Raw genomic sequence first — 24,151 nt, 5'->3', positions numbered from 1 at the left:
ATAAACAAGTTGAAAATATATTCCTTCTGTTCCTCCTGAGTAAAAGAAAACATGTAATTCATTTCTTTGTCAACAAATTTATACCCCACTTACTTATATCAGAAACCATTTTTAAGAAATTAATAATTTCAAGTAATAACACAAGTTAGCATTTCTCCTCATTTCTTCAGGTTTCCCTGACTTCTGTATGCCTTTTAAAATGTTTACATACTCAGTGTAAGAGAATGGACAAATCATTACCAAAATATGTGCAAAAACCTTTTAATCCCACACTAAGAATTTATTGGAGAATCAATGTAAAAATGGATCAACTCAGTTACAGACCAAAAATGACAGTAGTGTCACCTTGTATTTCACTGGATAGCAAAGACAATGGAATCATGGCTGCTGTGGTGAGACTGTCTTGACTTAGAAGCAGGAAGTCTGTCATGAGGACTAATGAATGATTTAGGAAACCTGATGGCTGAGGACCATGGCTTGTCTGTTGATGATGAATCACATCCTAGACTAGAGAGCTAATACTAACAAATGCCTATGTTACAGCAGATTCTTGTTGACATGAAACCACAGGATGCTACCAAAAACAACTGCCTCAGCCAGACCATCCAAGTCAAAATATCCTCCAAAACAGCATCTAAGACAGTGTGTTGACACGAGTCAAATATTATGAGGGGTTTTTTTGGGCATATTGAGATTTGACCTTGTGGCCTCAGGAATCAATTGTCCAGGTTGGTTTCAAACTGCAATCATCCTGATCTCTGCCTCATGAGTACCTACTGTTAACTGAGAAAATGGCATGTTGGATGGATATGCATGCACAGATAGATGAGGAGACAGAGATGTTAGATTGAAGGCAGACCAGGGATGGCCCAATACCTCAGCACATGCTTTATTGGGAGAAGAATTATTTGGAGGAAGTCCCAAGAAAGAGAGTTGGAGCCTACTGCTGCTTGTGGACTAAGGATAGATATAGGAAGTTAGTGGGAGAAGTCCATGAAAGAAGGGAGTCCCAGGAAGAACTCCCAGGAAGGCAATGGACAGGAATATCCTCCATCAGCCCTCTGACACTCCCGAGATAATGGGGTCTTTCTATGAGGCTGGTGGAAAATTTCTAGTAAATAGCTAAAGGTGAATGTTTGTTATTCTTTAGGGCTGGGTGTAGAGTTTTCAGTAAGCCAACTGTGATGAGGAAGGGTCCAGTCCTCATGTGGCTGCCCAGTACTCACCCTAACAATCAGGATTACAGGCTTGAGCCTCCAGCATATAGCTCACACAATGAGAGTTAATGACACATAAACCAGTTTTCCAGGAATTACTATCCCCATCAGTCTAGACCACAATAAAAGCTTGAGTTCTCAGGACCCTTAGTGCAATATTGCTACTTGAATCTTCCCATCCTCCTGCTAGAGGATGCACCTTTGATTGTCTTTTGCTTTGCATCACATGAACAGAACTGCCCAACTTCGTATCAGAGCAGTAGGACTACCCTTTGTTCAGTCGCCCATTTCTTACCAAATAAGCCTCTTGTTTACCCTATGTTCCTTTCTTTGTAAATTTTTTTACCAAGAAGTGACATCAAAAATCCCTATCACTCTCCTAATATGCCCTTTAACTTGTGTAGAAGTGTGACCGCATTTGCTGTTTGCTGAGGTCGTTCCTCCTTATTAATCTTAACAGTTTCTGATAGCACTTTAATTAAGCATTGCTCTTAAAAAAGATAATATGGCCATCTTTTCTGTCCTATTTCTGGTGTTTCCCTATCAAACAGAAGGGGTGGTTTGTGTGCACAACTGACTCTGTTTACTTTGAGTTTTCCTGCTTCTCAGGGATGTTTACAATTCTCTAATTCCAGCAACACTGTGTAACCTACATGGAAAAATCCACTTTACAAAGTATACTAGATAGAATCAATGCCTAAAGGCATTTGAATTCACTGGAAAAAGAAAGCAATCCCCAGACCTGGGCACTAGTAGCTCAAACCTAATCCTACCTGCTCAAGAGGAGCAATCAGGAGGATTATGTTTTGAAATAATCAGGAGGATTATGTTGGGCAAATACTTTGAGGGACTCTATCTTAAAAATACTTAATACACACAAAAAAGCTTTTGGGGTAGGTCATAGTGTACATTATTTGTGTAGGTAGAAAAGAGGTCTGAGTTCAAATCCCAGGGCCAGCAAAAAACAGAAAAAAAAAGAACAAACTGATCCTTTGGTGTCACAATAAGGCACAAATTTGTTGTTCCTTTAGGACAAGAAAGAGGCCCAAATTGTAAACCAAACAGAAAGATTGTGGATCTTTTACAGGGGACTACACAGCAATAATCTTGAAAAAAGAATGAAAAGAAAAGAAAGGGTGAGAGAAATAAGAGAATAAAAAGTGACATGTAGTCTAATATTAATAAGAAATCTTGAAACTATACTATTAAATGTGCTATATTACAATAAAGAGATTAACAAATAGATCTCAGTGGAAAACAAATGAGTCTTCATTGGATTTCATTGTAAAGAGAAAACTGATTCTTAACAGAATAGGCATCATACAAAGGTGGCCAAAACAACAAACACTTTAAAATATGAGACAAAGACACATCCAAGTTCTACTTGAAAACATGCTTTCTATCCTTGTCTATGTCTTGGACAATATGCAAATTGAATGGGAAACAAGAAAGATAAAATCTAAATACATTCACAAGTATCATTTCCATCCCAGCATTTGGAAAACAGAGGTTGGGAACATCCTAAATTTGAAGTCAACCTATTATACATATCCATTTAAATAAGTCCCTGTCTCAAAATAAAACATACAGTATGTTGAAAGTCACAATCAAACATACACACAAAGGGCTGGCAATGTGGCTTAAGTGGTAGAAAACCTGGGTAGAAAGCATGAAGCCCTCAGTCCAAATTCCAGTGCAACCTAAAAGGAATTCTTAAGCCATTTCTTCCAGCACTTAAGCAAATGTATTGATGCAGGATTCCATCCAGCTGTCTTTATTGGCTGGCATCAGAATAAGAAGCATAAAGACTGTTTCTAGAGAAAAAATTTAGACATACATACTCCACAGATCTCTAAGTATGTTTAAGTCAATTGCTAGTTACTCAGGCCCATAATCCTATTACTTGAGAGGGCAAGCCAGGAGGATTATGATTGGAGGTTATCCTAGGCAAATAATTCACAGGACCTTGCTCCAAAATAACTAGGAGGAAGAAGATTGAATGGGATGTGTGACTTGGAGGTACAGTCCTTTCCCTGGAAGCACAAAGCCATGAGTCAAGTCTTCTCTTCATATCATCTTTCATCATATCTCTGGAGGAAAGCAGGTGACATGGCATGCTTTTGCTAACAAGAGTTATATAAACTGGGCTCTGTCATGAGTGCGAGAATGGAGTTCCTTCATGTTGTTAAAAGGAAGTAGGACAAGTGAAGGCTTTCTCTCATTACTTCAATACAGTATTTCACTCCAGTGTGACATCTTACATGTATGTTTTGGTAATGGGAATGAGAGAATATATTCCCATATATGTTGCTTCTCTAAGGTTTGTCACAGATTATATTATTACATTTGTTTGATGGTGAATAGAATGAATACAGACAGGTTGATTATGCTTACACCTATAGATTTTCTCTCCAGTTGGAGGACTTTCATCTTTGAGGTCATGCAAATGAATGAAGAATTTCTACACTGCTTTCCCTTTTTTAAAATTTAATTTAATTTTTTCTTTTATTTATATTGTTTTCTAACACACTTATTCTCCATTTTTAATTTTGTATTTTTTGTAGAACTGTAATGTGTGAAGGCTTAGACACATTAAACAGATGTACTGCAATGTGCTACAATGTGAAAGGTCTCACATTTTCATACTGGAAAAGTTGCAGGCATTCCTACATTATTTACATTGATAGTGTCCTTGAGTTCAACCACGTTTTTCAAGAAGACTAGAATATGTGAATGTTTTATCATTGTTGACATGACCCTAGTATTTATTTATATCATGAGTCCTTTCAGGTGCTTGAAAGGTACTCGAACTAAGGAAGGCTTTCCACATTGCTTATATCCACTGGGTTTGTCCTGTTTGCATTCTTTGATGAGAATGAAGGATACTAGATAGAGTGTAGGTTGTCTCTCATTCCTTACGTTCATAGAGTTTCTCTGCAGAATGAGTTCACATTTGTTAATGTCACTGGAAATTGCTCATATCAATAGCTTGTCTCTCTAATCTAAGTACCTTCATGTCTTTTAAGGGTAGTAGGGCTTGTGAATGTTTTCCCCACATTGGTTACATCTATAAAATTTGCCTTCAGCATAAATTCTTCCAGGACTTCAAAGGTGACTGGAATGAGTGAACACTTTCTCACATTGATTCTGGATGCTTAACTTATTTTTCCAATCCTACGGAGACTATTCACTGATTTCAGCAATTTATAAGTGGAGGTTATGGTCTCATATCCTTGGTTTTCAAACTTCTTGGCAATGTCACATCTGATATTCATTGTTTTGGTTATGAGTACAAGTTACCTCATGTTTCTTTTGGGATTCCTGAAGTCCTCTTCAATATTTTCATTTTCTTGTTTGTGAGGTATAGACACAGTGAAATTATTAGTATTTAATCAATGTGAAAGAACAATTTGAGACCTTAGCTATTTTCATGGTATATTATGATCATACATGTATATGAACCATTACTGTCCCTTTTTAAACACCCCACAAAGTAACAACACCAATGAGCCACAACACTAGTGCACAGTTTTTATAAGATAATGATGCCATATTTACCTATGTAGGACAGGTTGCTATAGGTTTCTAGCATCACTTCTCTGTAGAGCTTCTTTTGGGAAGGATCCAAACAGCCCCATTCTTCTAGGGTGAAGTTCACAGCAACATCCTCAAAGGTCAGGGGCTTCTAATATGTCCCACACACATTTGAGAAGAATTGTGACTGTCACAGTAGTGGAAACAGACAATCTCTGTGCAGTAAGTTCACATGGTGATGTGTTCTCCACATATTCAATGCATTTCATTTTTATCACACTCTCATTCTCCATCTATCCTCACAGGCACTACATGGCGCTTCTGACATCTCACTGGACCTATTTCTTAAATTCAAAGCAGAACATGGTCACAAAAATTACATGTTATACACTGAGATTGTACCAATCTACTAACAAATTCCTTCTTCTTAGTTCCCATTAGAGTAATACCAGGTGAAAATAGACTGCAGGAATCATGTTTTTAATACATGAGTAAAACTTTCATGTTTACTGGCATTGCACACTGCTAATGGGATTAACCTCACCAAACCAAATATAAAATGGAAAAAGGAGAGTTTCTTGAAGCAATTTTTCCAATAATATCGTATTGTATACATACTATTTATGATTATTTGCATATTACTGCAATCTTCACCAGACTGAGTTTGTACGAAGAGAACCCACAAAGCACTCATGGTTATGAATAGAAAGTTGGTATGACAAACAGTATTTAATATCTCTTTCAAAAACATCTTTTTTGGAATTGGCCACCTCTTTGGTGACTGTATGAAGAGAGAACAGTTGGAAGCTTCTACCTGGTTTCTTACAGAACAACCCAAACTTAAAGCTAAATAAAACTCATAAAGGCTCATTCAGATAAAGTTATAGTTTTTTATTTAGCAGGCAAAAACATAATGTAGAATGGAGAAATGTGGCACATGTCCCTAGAAATAGATGGAATTCAACAAGTCATTACAACAACCCAGCTGTATACAATTTTGCAATTTCAAAAATACACCTTAAAACTCATGAACAAAACTACTTTTCAAAGTGCAATTGGTGTCATAAATTGAAAACAGCAATTACAAATTATTGGCATAAGAAAGTCATCCCTTGACTCCCTTGTGGAGGCCTAATCTTGGAATTCCACCAGAAGGATCACAGGTTAAATATTGGACTGATCTACATAGCAAGAAGCACTGACAGAAAAGGAAGAATAATAATGAAGATGAAAGGCAGAGAGCAAGGGAAAGAACACAAAGTGTCCTATTGTGTAATATTAATAAACAATGTTCCAACTACATTATTAAGGACACTGTACTATAAGAAAGAGATTAACAAATAGTCTCAGAGCAAAGGGAACCAGTCTTCCCTTGACTTTAAAGTAACAGAAAATTGATTCATGACAGAAGACACATCATACAATGGTGGCTGAAACCACAAAATCTGGAATCCAGTTTCTCCTTGAAAAAACACATTGTATTCTCCAATTTCATGGCCAATGATCCAATTGTATTGGAAATATGAAAGATAAAATCTGAATACTATGAAGTCATGGTGTCACATGGCTGTCATCCCAGCATTTGCATGTGTTCAATGTCGTCCTGGGATACATCTCCAGTTCAAAATTATGTGTGAAGTCTCTGTGTGAAAGTAACACAAAAAGAAGAGCATTTTGAAAGTCATTACCCAAGGAACATACAAAATGAAAGTGTAATGTTAATATAGTAGAGTAGCAAAAGACAAACAATGAGGATAAATATCTGCTATACAAGCCAAACAAAACAATTAGTGTATGGCATACAGGAATAAATGACAATGTGATTGAGAAATGCACATGTATATTCAACATAAAACACCATGTATGAATCAAGATCTATGTCCCTGATTTAGGAATTAGCTGAGTAAAATAAGTGTTCAAAATGCAAATACATAAGTAAAGTGTAGTACCTAAATGGAGTGGAAATTGATGCACTCCCCACTGACATTTCTCTAATTCTAATTATGAAATAGAGTGCTGAAATTATTTCTAATACCCACTGGACATATTATGAATGTTAATCAGAACTATTTTTCACATCCTGGAGATGACATCTAGAAAAGACCCCAAAACCATGAACACTGAAACAAAATTGAAAATAGTTTAGTTCAATATCACACGATTGAGTTTGTGAAATACACTCAAAAACAACACCCAGAAGGCTATTATATGGAATAAGTGTAACATTTTTTCTAATTTCAAAGGGTCAAAAATAAAAAAAAAACACTGTTTAATGGATAAGATGGAAAACATAGGGAAAGGATTAAGGTGGTAGCCATCTACTCTAGTAATGTGTGTACACACACTTTTTATTCACATCTACCAGGGGATCTAGATACCTTATGTGCATGCACATGCAGATCTTTCCATGTATGTCTGATTTACCCTGAGATTATTTCACTGAATAATTTCCTATATTTTGTCTGCTGTTGTACATCACCTTTAAGATCAACAATGTATGTGTTTGGTCATTTAATCAATTTCCAAAGGTCTTAATAGTTGTGGTCATTTATATGCCACAAATTCACACAATACACAAATTGTAAAAATTTTACTAAATACCCACATCTGTCAAATGTGCAAAAGCATTCCACTAGCAGGAAGAACCCAAAGTTGTCTTTCTGTTAAATTCTGCCTCTCAGGTTTTGTCAGTTCATACATAATAGTGCAAATAAAATGCTTATGAAGCAAACTTTTTAAAGTTTTCTGTTCTTAGAGAAGTCATGCCCACTCTTACCCACCTTGAGCCTGAATCAGCAGACAAGCCCTCTTTACTGTTACCCTCAGAACAGAATTATCACAGGGAATAATTTACCAGCTGTGAAAGTTGATTTAGCCACCTCTCAATCCTCCATTATCTCCCAAGTTCTTCCCCTTTCTTGGAAACCAAAGACCTTTTCCACCTAGCAATTGGGCCATCTGCATTCCTTAGTTTGGGGACTACCCACATAGAGCAATAATTCCACAAAACCTTCAAGGGTGAAGAACACACTAAGTGCTGAAATGGAGTGTTAAATGTGTAAGTTTCCATTGACCAACACAGAAATCTGAGGATATAACTCTGGGATCCCATAATGTCCTTTTACTCTCTTCTACTAGTGAGAAAACTCTAGGCTTCTACACTTATGTTTCTCAGAGAGAACATCTCAATTGAGAGCTTCAAGTTTCTAAGAAAATAAAATGTCAAATGCAGAAACTCACTCTCTATGATAGACTACCAAAATGGGGATATCTTTGACTCTGACCCTCACAAATATTCTTCATGTGTTCATAGATAAGTGTAAATCCAGAATAACTACACATGTCAAAGTCAAAACACTGATGAGAAAATGGTCCCATGATCACCACAGTTATATCTTTAGAAAGGAAAGAATACCCACCAGAATTTACCTGTGCCTCACCTGACTTCAAGAACTGTGCAGCTTCAGACTGGTAACTCACCATCTCAGGGAACACCAGACTTTGTTTAGTTCTATAGTATTACATTATTTAAACTGCATTTGTTAGATGGAGTGTGGTGACTCTGGGGAAAATTCATTGGATTCATAAATAATATTTTTATTTGGTATTGATGAATAAATTCTGTAACATTTGCATCCAGTGGGCTGATGAGCATGTTGAGTTATCTATCATCATTTTTCCATTTTTCTCCTTCCTTTTTATTTTAGGTTGGACAAGTCTTTGAAGTCAGGGCTTTATGTTTGCAAAGCAGATTCTCTACTAATTGAGCCTCAGTTCCAGTCCTTTTGCTCTGATTATTTTTGGAGATGTGGGCTCATGAAATATTTGCACTTCACCAAAAATATTGAAATATGAAAAGAAATGAATCATTGAGAAAAGAAATGAATACCATGGTAGTAGATCAATTTCTGAGCATGAGCAAAGCCATAGGATCTATCCTAAGCACTGAAAAAAACTAAACTAAACTAAATGATACAAACAAGAAACAAATGAACACAAGAAATCCAAGTTTGCATTAAAACTATCAATATAGGATTATATGTATTATTTCTATTGGTTTCTTCCTAGTGTTATCTTTCCACTTCAAACCAAGTAGTCAATAACTTTCCAAGAGTGGCTATTTGAATTTCCAAGACAAAAGATGATTATAAGACACAACACAGAAGGAAGAATGTTTTGGACCCTGGTGCCTCACACTTGTCATCCTAACTACTTGGGAGGCTAAAGTCAGGAGGATCATGGCTTGAGGGTACCCTGTTCATCTGGGATGGTACCATGTATCATTTCACTAGCATATATTTAAAAACCACTTAAAGGGGCAAAGGATAATAACAAAAGATGTTCCTATTGGTCAAGATATTCTAAGAGTTTTAGTAATTCTGTGCCAGAACCCGTGATGAAGAACACAGTTTTTAAAATATGTCACCCAACAAAATAACCTCTCAAGTGAATAAATCCTTTCTTTTAGCTGGAGATCCTAAATGTCTCTGACTTTCCCATGGTCCATCACATTTTCCACAATTGTCACAAATTACATAATGACTAGACAAATTCTAAGAATGAAAATGCAAATAATTGAAAACTTACCCAAGCAAAGTAAGCTTGGTAACACTGGTGGTTAAGACCACCACTCCCCCATCATTCATGTTCCCATTATACTTACAAGCACAATATAGGAAGCACACACTTTTGATGTTTCCATGTTCCACCTCAAATTCATCATCTTACTTGATCAGCTGAAAAGGAACCCTCACTACACAAAGTATAATGGAATTCTCTGCTCTTTCCAACCAGTCTCTGGCTCATCCTCAGCCAATATATCAACCTCTCCTTTATTGTACATGAAACACAATCTCAAAGCTAAGGATATCTGTCCAGCAGCTAATTTGGGCCCCTCTCTTACCAATCATCTCTCAGCTTCTTTTTACTACTCTTTACTACTCTTGAAAAAAACAGCCCTTCTCTGCCTTGCCTTGAGACACCTGCACACTCTGTTGTTGGGGTTGTCCTGCCATTGAGAACCTAAGTTCATATTGTGCCTCAATCTTTATTTCATTTTTGGAAAATGCTGTGTGGAAACAGGCCAAAGAGAACATCAGTTATGTTTATAAACCTTTGATAAGTTTCCAATCTCAACCCTCCCATTTGAAACCCAAGTGCAAGGGCACCACCATTGCAGTGAGTTTTGCAATGTGAGCTCTGTGTAAATTTAGGGATTTAGTAAAACCCTAAGTATCACATGTCTGGGATCTGGTTGTGCATTGAAAACCATGCTTCCACATTTTTACATAATTCAGAACCATTAATTTTACCCTGAGAAGTGAGGAAGGAATGGGGGACAACAAAGATCACAATTTCTCTTGCTGGGAACCTACTACCTCCCACAATCACCTCACTGGGGAGATATTCAAGGGCTCCCAGATGGATGACATTACTCAAAGATAGTGAACATGATGACAGGGTCCTGCTCATCTATGCAGATCCACATCCTATATTTAGGATGGAGAGCCACAAGGCACTGCAGGCAAATAAGTTCCCAGACTCCATCTCTGAGCTGGGGAGGCCAACGTCTCTAACACTGCTTTAAGCATGTCCAACTTCCTCATCCTCCTGAGAGGACACTGGTCACAAACACTACTATGGCTTTCTAGAGTGATTGGGGTTCTGCCCTCCAACCTAGCTGAGTACACACATAATGGGACTAAGGTTGAATCCTACAGTGTCCATATCAAAAGAAATCTCAGGGATTCAGAAAATGATGGGAAACAGAAAGTCATTTTCCAAGGATTAGAAAGTGGTCCCTCCTCCCACCAGATTCTGATTGGTCAGCCTATACAGTTCCTCCCTCCAGCACTTTTCACTGGTTAATGAACTTAAGCCCTATCACCTTAGATCTTTGTGACAGGAGATGTGATACCCCACTTGGTAGAGTGCCAGGGCCAGTAAGTGATTCCAGGTACAGACCTTAGGAAACCAGGCCTCCTCCCTGGACCTTATTTTCTCCAGAGTGGGGATGAATTGTATTTAAGGAGAACCTGCACCTGGCTTTTCCAAAAGAACTCTATTTCTTTCACATGGAAATGGGACCAGGATTCTGCTGAAAATATTCCACATTCAGCATCTAAGGATATAGACACTGATTCCACAGGAGAAACTATTTGTAGGACAGGGCAAGTAAGACTTCAATAGAATAGGAAAAAAGACCTGGTGTGGTCATATGTGTTAGTATCAGTCACTTGTCTATATGGACAAGGATTTCTCATACCTGTTCCCTCAGTCAACACATTATCACCCAAGAAAATAAGAACAAGCTCAGTGCCAGTGGCTCACACCTATAATCCTAGCTACTCAGGAGGCAGAGATCAGGAGGATCATGTTTTAAAACCAGACCAGGCAAATGGTTTGTGAGAGCATATATTTAAAAAACACTTCACAAGAAAAGAATGGCAGAGTGGCCCCAGTTCTGAAAAAAATTTAGAAAAACCAAAGAAAGAAAGAACATACCAACAAGTGAGCCCAATTAATAAGTAGAAGCAAGGATGTAGCAATCACACCAAATCCATACATTCAAAAATCCCTCAAGGTGCCTTGTTTTCCCACTGTACTTCAGAGGCTTTCTCAATCATCATAAGGTACATTCTGAGAAGACAAACCCCCTTAATGAAAATGCAAAGAACTTGCTGGGGCAGAGGCTCAAGGGTATGGGGACTGCTTAGGAATTATGAGACACTGGGTTCAAACCACCGTACCACAAAAAAGAAAATACCAACACCTGAAAGATTACCAAAGCAAAGTAATCCTAGAAAACACTCTTGATTAAATAACACCATCTTTTGTGTTCCCATTACATTCACATGTCTTCCCACAGTAAACCTAAAATAAGGTAAGGCTCACACTTTTGATATTCCCACTTTCTGCTTCAAAAACTTTACCTTAATTGGTCAGAAGAAACAGAAAAGCTAATAAGCAAATTTTCCTGAACTTTGACTCCTTTTAACACTCCTGAATTCTATGACTCACCCTCAACCTGAGGCAACACAAGAATTCCTTTTTTATGGTCACCTGAAGAAAAGGACAGCTCAGAGGAAAGGATATAGGTTCCAGGAGCTGATGGTGACCCCTGTGTTGTTTGTCCTCTCCCATAGTTATCCACTACAGTATGCTCCTCCCTAGAAAGCACAGCCCTGCTCTACCTCACCCTTAAGACCCTACAGAACTCCTAGTTGGTGCTGCCCTGCTACTGTAACTTCAATATGGTCAGACTCTGTCTCCATCTGAAATTTGAACATACTATCTAGGCAACTGAATTTATGTCAGAGATTTCAAAAACCTCAAACCTTGAACACTTTCCCAACATATCCACTTTGTCATGAACCCCACATGCACTTACAGACACTTTGCAGTGACCTGGGCAATGAAAAGACAGTTTAGGAATTTATGACAGCCCTAAGAAGAACTGGGCTGCAGACCTGGCCCTAGTCTGAGATCAGCTTCTAAACACTTAGCTAATTCTGGGCAATCACTGATGCCCCAAGGATAGTGGAGGAAGCCAAAACTTCCCACCCACTGAAGGCTGTGGAGACCTGGAGCTCAGGTGCTGAGGAGTCCTAACAGGGCTCTGGGCTAGGGCTATGTCACTCACTGCACATAAAGGACAGGATACAAGAGTTCCCTCATTTAAACAGTCCACCCCAGGGCAGAAAAGAAAAATTGCAAAGCTGCACAAGCAGTGACTCAGGCCACAAAGTGCAGTGATATGCTTGGGAGGCCGGGGTCTGTACCACCTTTTCAGGCCATTTCTTACCTCCTCATCCTCCTAGGGTCTGAGATGCTAGTTAAAAACAACATTTCAGACTTCTTTGGTGAGTTAAGTTCTGCTCACTCACCTGGCACCATGCCTAGGTCACAGAGGAGAGAGAATAAATTACATAGAATTTCTCTCAGCAACACAATGTGACCCAGAAAATGGCAGAGACCAGAAGGCATTTTCTGCATTAAGCGGAAGGTCCTCCTTAGACCAGCCTGTGACTCACCAGTTCTCAAGCACTTCTCACTGGCTAGTGAACCAGAACCCACCCCTTGAGATCTGAGTAACAGAAGTGATCCCCTACCAGGGGGAGTGCAAAACGCACATCATTGAACCCAGCAACAGCTCGCAGCAGTTCAGGCCTCCTTCCTGGTGCCTACCCAGTCCAGCCTGGGGGTTCATTGTAGTTAAGCAGAACCTGCTTTTCAGAATGGACCCCCTTCTTCAACTGGGAAATGGAGCCTGGAGTATGCTGAGAGAATTTCACACTCATTTTCCCATGGGGACACCCTGTGATATCAGGAAAATTGTGGTTCTAGGCCAGGAAAATGGAAAAACTGTGCATGAAGATAATATCATATCCTCTCTTCATACACAAGGAACAAATAACAACAAATATGACGAGACAGGGAAATGTGGAACATCAGTCAAAAAGCATTTAGGAGTTCCTCAGACTGCTTTTGCTAAAAAGCATAGATTCCATACTCAGCCCATGAATGAACTAAATTCAGGAAAAAAACATAGCATCTCTCCATTTACAATCAGTCTGTTCTCTGAGCTATTCTCTGCAGTCACCTTGCAGCCCCCTTGGAATCTAGGAAGGAGAAGATAGATATTTTCTTCATGATCCCAAACAAAATCTACCCCCAACAGTAGACCCTCCTTTGGAAGGACCATCCTCTGGATAACAAGTCCAGAACCTCTCCAAAACCTACAGCTGAGTGATAACAACTAGACCACACCTGTGACTGGAACCCTTTAACTATGCATATCTTTGGTTCCTGCCCCCAGTTCTTTGCCTATTGAAATCTATATCTCATGTGTGTAAGGTGCAGATGGTGAACATGAGATCAATGCTTATGGTGCCTCTTCCCACAGCATATCCCTAGCTGTGTAATAATTCTCCTTTCTCTGCCTTCACAATGCTTCTTTCTTTGCAATGGAAGGCTAATTAGCTGGACCTAGAATGTGGCATCTAAGGAACTTGGGCAATGGGTCCAAAATTCTATTTTCCAAATGAGAAATTGATTGCTGAGTAAAATCTCAGGCAGTGGATGCATTTCACAAAGCCTTTCTTGAGACTGTCAAAGTAGAATCAAAGGATTATAGGCAAGCATGTTAAAGAAACAGCAAAGTGGAAATACTATGTACAAAGAAGATGATCCAGTACAGACTCAGAAATCATCAAAGGATTATATAGAAATTATGAAGATGGAGATAAAAGAAGTTCAATGAAACCATCACTATAGGTACTCAATGGAGGACAAGAACCAGAAGAACAAAGAATCAATGTGAAAGTGATTGATATTATGCACCCAGAAGAGAAAGAAAACACTTTAAAATTCACAGAATGTGTCACTAGTATCAAATTTTGTAAATTGTTGAAAGTTCTCTAGACAAAAACAAAAACATGCAAGCTAAGAGCTTAGATCACAAAGAAAAACAGTGTTAGAAAATTAAGAAATGAACAAAAATTCTTTTACTTTCTTCCTCACTACTGGTATTCAAGGAAAATCTTGACTTAAAGTCATTGAAAGTGAACTATGGACTAGGTGATCATTCCTTACAATAAGAACAATTAGTAAGAACAGTTGTATATGGGTTGAAGAACAATAGTGGGGAACATAACAATATGCCTGCCCTGTCCATGAAGCAGCACAGTTTAGTTGTAAATGTAACACCCTGAGTAAAGTCTTTAGAATAAATGCAAGCATTGCCTCAATGGGGCTTAGGAAAGCAACCAAATACACTCCTATTGCCTCAGAAACTTCAAGGATTTCACAATCCCTTTGCTAGAAACTGACACAAGGACCAAAACTTTTAATTTATACTTCACACCCACATCACCTTCCAAATGCACCAAACTTTTGCCCCTTCAGTAAAAATATAAAGTGTCTGTCTCTGATCCTGGGCCTAACATACTTGTCTTCATTGACACAAATTACACTCTTTCTAACCATCTACATCAACACAAAAGGAAAGTGGTGAAATGATATATTCTGAAATTGTAACTCTCATAAATATCTACAATTAACCCACACTTCCAATCATTTCTGTGCTAGAAAAGGAGCACACAACCAACATTCTTCCTATTATCTCCTTTGCAAACTCAGATATCCCTCCATCCACTGTCCAAGTGTCCTTTCTTTGCATAAAAAATGATTATGAAGTAATCATTGCAAATATCCTCAAAATGATTTGCAAATAGTTGTAAGGTCAATTTCACAAATCTGAGCCTAAGTCATCAAACAAATCACACTGTAATTTCACCATAAGATCATGAAGAACCCAGGTCCCTGTGGTTCATGCCTGTAATCCTAGCTGCTCAGGAGGCAGAGATCAGGAGGGTCTTGGTTCAAACCCCATGCTAGCAAAAAGTTCTTGAGACCCTATCTCAAAAAAACCCATCAGAAGAAAAGGCTAGTGGAGTCACTAAAATGGTAAGAACATAAGCCTAGCAATCCTGAGGACCTGAGTTCAAATCCCAGCACAGTAAAAAAACAAAAAAAGACCATGAACATCCTAGCACTGGCAGCTTCTCCCTGTAAACCTAAGTCATGGGGAGACTGACATAAGGATGACAGCCAAAATCACCTTAGAAAGTTACCAGACCCCATTTAGAAAATAACCAGAGCAAGAGACTGGAGATATGGTTCAAGTGGATGAGCTCTGCACTGTAAATGAAAAACTACTGAAGGACAGACCACGGGAGGTCAAGGAGACACTGAAAGGCATCTCTGTCCTCAGGCAATGCAAAAATAGTTTATAAAACCCACTCCCCACCCTGACCCACAGGATCACTGGTTTTTGGTTCCCTCTGCATTCTCCAATATGCAGTCTTTCTCTTCTCTACAAATAAAATCTTTCTGACCTCTGCTGTTGGAGTCCACATGTGCTTTCATCCTCAGAGTGGACTCAAGAACCCTGAGCACCTGAAATTCCTGCACGTGTCATCCATGCATCATATTTGGCGATGCATGAAGGGACCAGCCATTACCTGAGGTCAGCATAGGTTGGGCCAAACTGGGAAAGGCTGCCTAGGAATGTGACCATGAGCATCTGGCACTCCAGTGGAGTCTATTTTCCAGGAGAGACCCCACCACCACAGACTAGCTATGGCAGAACTCTCAGGTCAACTTTTTCTCTTTCTCTCTTTGTCTTAAGGAGGGTTTCTCCCTTGGGAAACTGAGGAAAAGCTCTGAAACCACTACAGTTGAATGGCAGGCAATCTGAGGAAACTCAGACACCAGATAGGGGATTATGCCACACTGCCAATGCTATGTGGGTGGAATTCGACTTCAGTGCACTAAGGCTTTTTCTTTTTTCCCCTCCTTAAACTCTAACTGTCTCTTTCAAGATCTGCCCCACTTAAGGGGATGTCCAAAAACAGCTGGTGAAAAGGAAAGTTTGTCCTCAAGCCCCAAAGGGTGTTCTGGCCTGGTCACTCCCCAGTGTCACCCAAAGGCTGGAGAAGCAACTTCCTGACCCACCCTGAGGCTCCAAAGGTAGCTAAGTCTTGGACCCCTCCAGCCATGTCTGTGGCAAGCAGACAATCAGATCTCTTATGCTTCCTTCATGGTTTCCATGACCTGAGAGTGGAGGTTGCCTCCTGTTTCCAGTGCTCCAGTACTGCCTTTGGGCAGGATCAACCTGGACAGCAGTGATGACCAATAATCCCTCAAGCATTGAGCCTGTAAACTCTCTTTTTTCCCAACCCTCATACTCTCCTCCCCCTTTCCCAGGCAGTTCAGGATAAGTGTCCACTCCCCTCCCCCCTTTTGCTCTAAACAGCAGTGAGCTTCTCTCTTCAGGGAGTTTGGGAAAAATCCCTACAGGAACCAGAAAGTGCTAGTCTCCAATTTAGGCTTAACTGTCTTTGTCAAGCATCAGGTTAACTGGTTAAACAGGTTCCACAGCCTGCCCTCAGGAAAAGAAAAAAAAAAACAGTTAAAAGGAAAAAACCTCAGGTCTCTGTTTTTGCCCCTTACCAGAACAAAAGCCTCCAGATGCACTTACTCTCTTTTCATGAAAAGCATATATGCCTCACAGGATATATAGGGGGACACAAAATTCTCCTTAATCAGGAGTCCCCATCCATGCCTCTACAGGGGTCCTCCTTTTGGCCATGCAAGCCCTCTTGGTTACTTTGATAGAGTTTTTTTTTTTTTTTTTAATTACAAGCATTCAACTGGTAGAGGAAAACTAGGCCTACCTGGGTCGAAAGGCCAAAAGGCAAGTCAAAATAGATGAGAGATTGGTCAAACATCATCTCAGGGGGTGGGTGCAACTGAGATATCTATCTGTAAATCCTCCTTGGCTTTACTCACAAGCAGCAGTGGAAAGAGCAAGGGAGAGCGGGACGCCCTCTCCCACTAGAGTTTCTCTTCATCTGGGGACACTTAGATAAAAGGAGAAACCTCTGTTAAGGTGGCCAATTTTCCCTTGTTTCCCTTTTTTAGATGGGGAATCAAGCCTCAAGGATCCAGGAAAGATGCCCCCTTGCCTGCTAATTAAAACATTGGAAAGATCTTGATCCAGAAAGTCTTCAGCAAAAGCAACTCAAGTTTTACTGCACTCAGGCTTGGCCACAATATCCTCTGGGAGATGAGGAAAGATGGCCAGAAGGAGGGAGCATTACTTATAATATCATCCTTCAGATATGTCCAGATATGTTCTGTAAAAGAAGAAAAAGTATACCAAAGTTCCATATTTTCAATTGTTCTTTTTCCTAAGAGACCACCCAGAATGGCTAAACAAATGCAGGCTAGATACCCAGACCATGGTAACCCTTTGCAAAAAGCCCTCAAACTCGAACCAAAAAACCCATCAGCTCTCCATCCTCCCCCTTACCAAGATCAGTCACACACAAGACATTGCCCCACAGGACTCTACCCCCTCCTGGATAATTCCTGGAGGGGATAGGGCTCATGTTCCATTTAGAGTCAGTGAGCTTAAAGAAATAAAAAGAATTTAGGAAATTACACAGAAAACCCAGATCAGTAAATCCAGGCATTTAGAGAAGTCAGCCAAAACTTTGAACTGAGCTTGAAAGATGTAATACTATTTCTATCTCAGACCCTCACTTCTCTGGAGAAAGAGTGGGTACTAGATCAGGCAGTCACAGCTAGGGACAATTATAACTTAGATAAGTGGCCCTACAGGCTCCTCTCAGACAGGGCCCTCACAGGAGGAGGAAGGGGAGGCAGAAGAAAGACAAAGACATTGGTTACTTAAAAGGGAACCTCAATTCCCAATTCCAACAGGAGATCAGGCAGTACCTACGTATGACCCTAAGTGGGACCCTGAAAATGACAAGCATAAATGGAGTCATAACCATTTCATCCACTGCATTCTTGAGGGTCTAAGGAGAGCCAAGGTAAAACCTCTTAATTACTCCCAAGTCACAGCTGTACAGCAAGGACCCTTAGAAACCCCAATAGCTTTCCTACAGAGACTTAAGGATGCTTTGCAAAAGCATACCAACATTATACCAGAGTCACAGGAAGAGGAAATCATCCTAAAAGATAAATTTCTAACACAGTCAGCACCAGATATCCATAAAAAGCTTCAGAAACTGGTGGCTGAAGGGAGCAGAGATCTGGACCAGTTTGTCCATGTAGCCACATCTGTATACTATAACAGTGACTTAGAAAAAGAAAGGAAGGACCTGCACAAGGAAAAGAGAAAGGATAAGTGGCAGGAGGCTCTGATCACAACACTCAGAGAGGCTCCCCCAGGGCAAAGTCCAAACCCGAGGACATACTTTCAATGTGCACAGGCAAGCCATTTTAGGAGGGAGTGCCCCCAGAGAAAGCTACCTCTGGGACCTGACCCATTTGTAGGGGAAAACATTGGAAGCCACACTGTCCCCGGTTCCCACGGAAACCAAGGCCAGAGCCACCCACCCAATTTTGGGCCCTGGGGCCTCCCATCCAGGCTCCTGTGGCCACCATAAAAGCAGGGGAGCCCCGGGTTTTACTCATGATTGAAAAGCACAAGGTCAGACTCCTATTGATACTGGAGCCAGCATCTCAGCTATTCCTTTCTCTCCCGGACCCAGGTCCTCCATGAAAATTACTGTTCAAGGCATATCAGGCCATCCTCTATAGCATTACTTCACTCAGCCTTTATCCTGCTCCTGTGGAGATTTCCATTTCTGTCACTCCTTTTTAATTGTCCCAGAAATTCCTACTCTTCTTCTAGGGTGAGACCTTCTATCTAAATTGGGGGTATGGCTCATTTTACCCCCAGGAGAGTAATTTTACTTGCCCCAATAGAGGAACAAGTAGACTCCACAGTGTGGATGGATGGACACACTGTGGGATGGGCACGAACAGCTGTCCCAGGCCTAACTCAACCCATCAAAAACAATATCCTTTAAAGCCAGATGTTAAGGAGGGGCTAATTCCCATAATCAAAGACTTAAAGAGACAGGGACTGCTAATAGAATGCTCTAGCCCATATAATATTCCTATTCTTGCTGTCAGGAAGGGACCTACAAATGGAGGCTAGTCCAGGATCTCCACCTGATCAATGAAGCAGTAGTGCCTCTCCACCCTGTAGGTCCAAATCCCTATATGCTTTTAGCCCAAATACTTCCAGGTACTGCTTACTACTCTGTCTTGGATTTAAAGGATGCCTTCTTTTGCATTCCCTTACACCCTAAAAGTCAACCTATCTTTGCTTTTGAGGACTCCACAAGGAAGTCTGAACAGGTCACTTGGACTTTCCTCCCCCAGGGATTCAGAGACATCCCCCACCTCTTTGAGTTAGCTCTAACTCAAGACTTGGCAGAATGGCAATATCCAGAAGCTACTCTGCTACAATATGTAGATGACCTCCTGCTCTGTGGTCCAAATGAGCCTGTCATTCACGAGCCACTGAGTCCTTACTAAAGTTCTTAACAGATAGAGGTTATAAAATCTCTAGAGAAAAAGTCCAATTGTGTCAGTCTAGGATTACATATTTAGGACTTGTCCTGGAGAAAGAAATGAGGTCTCTAGGAGAAGACAGAATCCATCCAATCCTGATGTTTCCTCTACCTGAAACTCTTAAGCAATTGAGGGCCTTTTGGGGAGGGTGGTCACAGGATACTGTAGAATTTGGATCCTGGGATATGCAGACCTAGCCAGGCCCTTATATCAAATCCTTAAGAAAGCACAGAAGGATACCCAGCCCATTATTGAGTGGGATGACAAGTCAGGAAATGCATTCCACATGTTAAAGAAGGCCCTTATGACAGTTCCTGCCCTGGGTCTCCCAGTACAAGACAAGTTTCAATTATATGTCTATGAAAAGGGAGGACTGGCCTTGGGTGTGGTGACTCAGCTCTGGGCATCACTTCCCCAGCCAGCAGGTTACTTAAGGAAAGAGTTAGATCAGGTAGTCAAAGGATGGCCAGGATGCCTTAGAGCAATGGCTGCAATAAAACTTCTAGTGCCTGAAGCTCAGAAACTTATCCTAAACTGCCCCCTAATGGTTTATAACCCACATGACCTAGGAAGAATTTTAAACTCAAAAGGAGAACTTTGGCTATCTGACAGCCATCTACTTAAATACCAGGCCCAGCTTCTGGGAGGGACAGAAATAAATTTAAGGACCTGTCAGAGCCTAAATCCTGCATCCCTTCCACCAGAGGCAGAAGGAAATCCTGAGCACTCATGTGAGGAGGTACTTATGGAAAATTATGCTGCCTGAACTGACTTAACTGATTGGCCCTTAAAAAACCCAGATCTAGAATTATACACTGATGGCAGTTCCTTTGTCAAGAATTGTGTCAAACATGCAGGGTTTGCAGTTGTGACAGAATTTGGCATCCTCAAATCAGATCCTCTTCTTCCTAATACAAGTGCTGCACAATTGTCAGAATTAGTGGCCCTAACAGAAGTCAAAAGAACAGAGTCAACATCTATACAGATTCTAAGTATGCCTTCCTGATCCTGCATGCTCATGCAGCCATTTGGAAGAAAAGAGAAATGCTAACTACAATTGGAGCAGCTTCCCATAGAAATAAGAGAGGTTACTTTAATAGTTTTAGGGATAACAGCATCAGTTGCAGCCCTTGCTGGAATTAGCTATGGGGTGATTGCCAATCATGTAACTACAAAAAACCTAAGCAAAGTGATAGAGGACACCTCAGACCATGTGGGCCTTGCCATTAAGGACATGTAAAGGTCTTTGTCATCCCTTGCCTGTGTGGTAATGGACCACCACCTGGCCCTAGATTTTCTTTTGGCTAAACAAGGGGAGATATGTGCCATCGCCAATACTTCCTGTTGCACAATAATAAACACTTCAGGCATTGTAGAGGAATGTGCAGATTACATTCTCCAACAGGCTAAGTGGCTCCCAGAGCAATCTCTTGAAACTCAGGTTTCTACTCAGGTATGGGAACAAATGAAATCCTGGCTTCCCTCCAGAACTTGGTTCCTACACTTTCTGGGGCCTATAGTTGCCATGATTCTCTTGCTTGTGTTTGGACCTTGCATTTTAAACTTGCTTGTCAAGTTTGTTTCTTCTCACCTAGAGTCCGTCAAACTACAAATGCCTCTGGTGGAAATGAAAACCTACTACTGGGATCCCCTTGACAACCCCTCTTATGGTCAGCCCTGATGCTGTGGGCCCCTCCATCACCCCCTGTAAGCAGGAAGCAGTTACTGAACAGACTTCATTGTCCCTATTCCTAACAACAGTTAGGGCGGTCACTGAGAGGGGGGACTTGAAGGACAGACTGTGGGAGGCCAAGAAGACACTTCTCCTCCCTAGGAAAGGCCTGTTTGCATCTGAAAGGCATATCCGCCCTCAGGCAAAGCAAAAATAGGCTACAAAACCCACTCCCCACCCTGATGGGATCACTGGTTTCCAGGTCTCCCTGCATTCCTCAATATGCAGTCTTTCTCTTCTCTACAAATAAAGTCTGTATAAATAAAATCTTTCTGACCTCTGCTGTTAGAATCTGTCTGTGCTTTCATTTTCAGAGCAGGCTCAAGAACCCTGAGCATCTGAAATTCCTGCTTACGTCATCTGTGCATCACTACGATGTTAAAACTAAGTCTCCAAAATAAGACAAGTAACAAGGACACAAGACCGTGATGATCACAGGAGAAAACTGTTCTTTCTAATCTCCATGTCTGTCCACTCCCAATTTATTTCTTCTGTTTTCTCCTCTCTTTGAGAGCAAATTTCCTTTGTGCCCTGAGATGCCTACATACCTTACTTTTGGGGCTCTCTCCCTAGAATAATTCTCTTAAGTCATGGTCTAAGTTAATCACCATTTCATTATAAAATAATGTTCTACAAAGAAACTGTGGAAATTAACAGTTAAGTCAGGAAGGGCAAAAAGTGTCCCCCTCCTCTCAGAAGCCAACCACGTGCACATGTGGATTCACGTTTCCAATGAATGTGGCAATGTGCGGGATTCATGGAAATTTAGGGACTGATTAGCAGCACTGAGAAGCACTGCATTGAAGGGACAGGGCATAGAGTTTAGCCCATGCTTCCCTTCCACTTGATGAACTCAAAGGGAAGCCAGGTGCCAGTAAGGATTTGTGGGGACACTGCACAGGAGCTCCCAGTCCTGGCACAAACTCCATAAGTACTCAGGACTCTCCCCAGCCACCTCAGTCTGCAGACAGGAATTTGCAGATAGAGTTTCCCACCGGGGCTGTGGACTGGGATGAAGTCCCCTCACCTGGGCACAGGATGGGGCTCAAGGCTCCCGGTCCGTGGCCACCCTCCACTCGCCCACCGACTGAAGGCCCCAACCCCGTGATCAGGGAGCAGACTCCAGAAGGGACAGGGCCCAGTCAATACCACCGCTGCTTCTGGATCTGACAGTCCCTCCACAGAGCACTGCAGATGTTCAGCCGCCCTCTCACAATTTCCCGCTTCTGATGCATCCAGGTGACATCACTATGGTCCTGTAGTCAGAAGAAATCACACAGCAGCTAGACATGTGTAGCCAGAGCAATGTCCCACCAGCAGGCGCATGGCAATATGGGATAATGAGGAAGGCAACTTGAATGCCTAACACTCCTGCTCCTCATCGCACGGGGTGAGCAGACGATTAAACAGCCGTTCTGATTCGCTAATGGATACACGGCCCAACCCCCAAGCCCGTGAGAGATGGGAAGGTGCAGTGGGGAGGAGGTGCAAAACTGCAGAGTTAAAAATGAAACAATCCAGCAGCTCTTGCCGATCAGGCTTCCTTTGTGGGAGACATACTTTAGTTTGTGAGATAATTACATTCAGCAGAACTTATCCTCGCCCTTTGGACAAGAACAACAAAAAGACCACACTTTAAAATGTTCAATATCAGGGCTAGTGAACACAAACAAAATATAATCAAAATATAAATTCTGTTTCATACTAGACAAAATTAAATTATTTTTGTCATTCCAACATTTCAAAAACAACAAAATAAACAAGCACATGTCCAGGAAAGATCAAGTGATTAATTCATATATCATCAAATTTAAATTTTTACGAGTCAGAATGAGATAGGACCACCCAAGAAAGACTTTAAGGGAAAGTCTTTATAAGCCAGCTGGCGACTGCTCTGACCAACAGATCGCTGGTACTCAGAGCAGCCCCTCTCTAACATTTTGCAGGGTTTATAAAGGCAAAAACTAAATCCTGTCTGGCAAATTTCATGAAGCAAGTTAGCCTAGGTACAGAAGCAAGACAATGGTTGTTATCTAAGGTACAGAAGTGAGACAATGGCTGCTATCTATAAGCATGAGTGAACACAATCAACACAATCCACACAATCGCTTGACCGTATCCTAGTTTGGTTCCTCCGGTTCTTCTAATATTATGGAAACCAGATCCCCTTGTGAAACTCCTTCAGCTTTAACGCTAACATGGCACCTGATTAATGGCTTCCCTCTGGACACCTGATTAAGGCTTCCCTCTGGCTAAGTCTTTTAACCATTTCATTCCCCACTGCTTTTAGTTACAGAGTCAAATCATAGACTCTTCTGACTGGATAGGATCATATTTAGTTCTCAAGACCATTAGTTTTACAGAAGAAATATAGATTTAGCAGTATTGGTATCATACTCTATCCAACTGGAATTAAAGACACCTTGTACTCACATATACACTAACAGCAGGTCACACATTAACAATTGTAACTCTTAATACTGCCAATTTTATCTGTGACAATAGCTCTTTAAGCACCTTTAATCCATCTCTTTATATATGTCTATAGAAAGACACATGAGAAGCAAGATAAACATAAGAACTTCTCCAGGTAAGATAACCATAAATACCCCCAACATCCCAGTTTACACAAACCAGAGCAGAACAGACAATTACATAATATTACAGTCTGAAAAGCATGGAGAGTTAACTAAATTTAAATAATCCTGTC

General features: G+C 40.8%; 1 long non-coding RNA gene across 2 annotated transcripts; it reads right to left on the bottom strand.

Moving 5' to 3' along the window:
* Positions 1-5,627: 5,627 nt before the first annotated feature.
* Positions 5,628-22,777, bottom strand: LOC141416631 (uncharacterized). 2 transcript variants are annotated; one of them, XR_012441261.1, is made up of 2 exons: positions 22,469-22,777; positions 5,628-6,393 (listed from the first exon to the last, which is right to left on the bottom strand). It is a non-coding gene; the product is annotated as an uncharacterized lncRNA (long non-coding RNA). The 2 variants fall into 2 exon arrangements; XR_012441262.1 differs by having other exon boundaries at positions 22,591-22,777.
* Between the last annotated feature and the right edge of the window lie 1,374 nt (positions 22,778-24,151).

The sequence above is a fragment of the Castor canadensis genome, chromosome 14 (genome assembly GCF_047511655.1).
Source record: "Castor canadensis chromosome 14, mCasCan1.hap1v2, whole genome shotgun sequence".
Taxonomy (NCBI): domain Eukaryota; kingdom Metazoa; phylum Chordata; class Mammalia; order Rodentia; family Castoridae; genus Castor; species Castor canadensis.
The sequence above is the reverse complement of the archived record's forward strand: the minus strand, read 5'-3'. Positions and strand labels throughout refer to the sequence as shown.